At 50.2% G+C, this 2,500-nt stretch overlaps 1 protein-coding gene across 1 annotated transcript in view; it reads right to left on the bottom strand.

The window, feature by feature from the left end:
* LOC308376714 (ATP-dependent 6-phosphofructokinase, platelet type-like) overlaps positions 1 to 2,500 on the bottom strand; it is a gene marked incomplete at its 3' end in the record, with an annotated part of 29,127 nt that overhangs the window by 22,178 nt on the left and 4,449 nt on the right. The window lies entirely within an intron of this gene.

Below are 2,500 nucleotides of genomic sequence, written 5' to 3'. Positions count from 1 at the left end.
GCGTGTTCAGTTCACACACAGGAGAGAAGCGTGTTCAGTTCACACACAGGAGAGAAGAGTGTAGAGTTCAGACACAGGAGAGAAGCGTGTTCAGTTCAGACACAGGAGAGAAGCGTGTTCAGTTCAGGCACAGGAGAGAAGTGTGTTCAGTTCAGACACAGGAGAGAAGCGTGTTCAGTTCAGACACAGGAGAGAAGCGTGTTGAGTTCAGACACAGGAGAGAAGCGTGTTCAGTTCAGACGCAGGAGAGAAGCGTGTTCAGTTCAGACGCTGTCTTCAGCCACTTCCACGTCATCATGGAGGTTTTCATCTTAGCTCTGCTGCCCCTCTCCGCTCTGACGTCCAGAGGCCTGTCCTCCTCTTCTGCTCCTCAGGTTGAACCAGATCCCAGCAGCCCCCAGGCCCAGCAGCCCACAGCCCATGAGTGAAGCGTACGCCCTGTAGAAAGGAGAGTCCACCCCAAAGGGGTCCCTGTACAGAAGACGGATGCTTCCCTCAGAACAAACATATTCCCATCCTTCTATCTCCTGATACCGTCCATAGACCCTCCACGTGTACAGCCCACTGTCCTCTGCTGTGAGATTGGATATGATCAGGGCGTGACGAGGGGAGGAATCAGTCACTCTGCCCCTCAGATCCTCAGGCAGAAGCACAGAATCATCCCTCCTGTCTAGAATAGGAACCTGGGGCTGTAGAGCTATCTGACGGTACCACCGTAACTCCAGACGGTGAAAGTTGTGTGCAGTGGCATTATATTCCAGAAGGACACTCTCACCGTGAGAAAACATGAGCTCTAAGTGGGACAGTTTGCAGCAAACAAAGAGGTGAAATCTCTTCCTGAGGCCACGCACATTACATCTATATCTCCCAGAGTGTTCCTGAGACACAGAGGGAATGATGAGGGAGTAGTCCCCAGTCTGGCTGCCATTTAGCATGTACATCCATTCCTGTTGACGAGTCTGAGTGTTGCTGAGAAAGACATTCCCAGCAGGAGTGCGCCAGTACACATCGGCGGGGGACTGTCCTTTTGAAACACAAGGAAGAGTCAGGTTCTCCTCTACATGAGCTAAGACGAATTGATTATTATCCACAACACTAGAGTGCATACTTTGGCACTGAGCTCCTCTCCATTTCAGGCACATGAAACTGCGGTCATCATACGTAACCCCAGAGAGTGTGACCTGAGAGTTGTTGAGATCAACGTGCAGTCGGCCTCTCATGTCCTCCAGGAGTGGCTCCAGGGAGGAGCTGGTGTCCAGGACCAGAACAGGCTCAGGCTCCCATATGTATCGGTACAGCTGTAGGCTCATCCCGTGGCCCAGGGTTGAATCCGCCCTGCACAGCACAACACTGCCGTCATGTCTTACACGTTTCCTCTCAGGACCCCCTACCTTCTTACAGACCGTGAGACGGTGGCTGGTGTGTTCTGTGGTGTTTCCTCCTGTCCTGCATTCAGTCCTGTAGTCTCCACTGTGGGCAGTAGTGACGTTGGTCATGCGAAAACCCCAATCCTCACATGTGACATCATAGCCGTGTGGCGGTGGTCTCTCTGGCTGTGAGCAGTTGACCAGAAGCAGATCTTCATCTCCAGACACTCTGTACAGCACTGAAGATTTCTTCCTGCAGTCGTACCTTTTTTCAAAAAAAGCACCGACTCCTTCGACAGTAAAAGTGTCATCATTAAGATTTCTGGCAGTGGTGGTGCCAGCGATGACAAACAGCAGCAGAAATCCACTCATGACCACTGAGGTGTCCATTCTGAGTTCTGTGTTCTTGTGTCCAGGCAGAGAGTTGTGTTAAGGAAGGCAGACTCTGAGAGTTGAGAAGCTCCTCCTGTCCTTCTCTGTACCGGACATGATGTGTGTGTGTATCTCTGTGGGTATCTGGGTGTGAGTGTGTGTGTATCTCTGTGGGTATCTGGGTGTGTGTGTAGTTTACTTTAGTTGTGTAGGTGTGTGTGTGTGTGGGCAGCCCTAACATAGCCCAAATTAAAGTAAAAGTGACTATATACTGGCAGAGATAGAGACACACACACACTCTTAATTTGATCTCTGCCCTTTACCCATCCAGGGTAGTGACACACACACACAGAATTGGATCTCTGCATTTTACCCATCCAGGGTAGTGATACACACAGCACACAGTGAAGTGAAGCACACTAACCCGGAGCAGTGATCGGGGTTAGGTGCCTTGCTCAAGGGCACTTCAGCCGTGGATGTGGGCATGGGACTGCAGTGCTCAACCACTTCCCCCGCCCACATTTTTCCTACAGGCTGGGGATTGGACCGGTGACCTTACACTTTCCAGCCCAACACCCTTACAAGTAGTCCATGTGAGCTTTGTCAAACCAATCCCGGAGGTAGAAAAGTTATAACTGAATTGGATCTCTGCATTTTACCCATCCAGGGTAGTGATACACACACACAGAATTGGAAAAGTTATAACTTTTCTACATCGGAGTTTGGTTGACAAAGCTCAATAATAATAATAATATATATAT

Source organism: Sprattus sprattus (assembly GCF_963457725.1).
Source record: "Sprattus sprattus genome assembly, chromosome: 15".
Taxonomy (NCBI): domain Eukaryota; kingdom Metazoa; phylum Chordata; class Actinopteri; order Clupeiformes; family Clupeidae; genus Sprattus; species Sprattus sprattus.
This window is presented reverse-complemented; position numbering and strand designations above follow the sequence as displayed.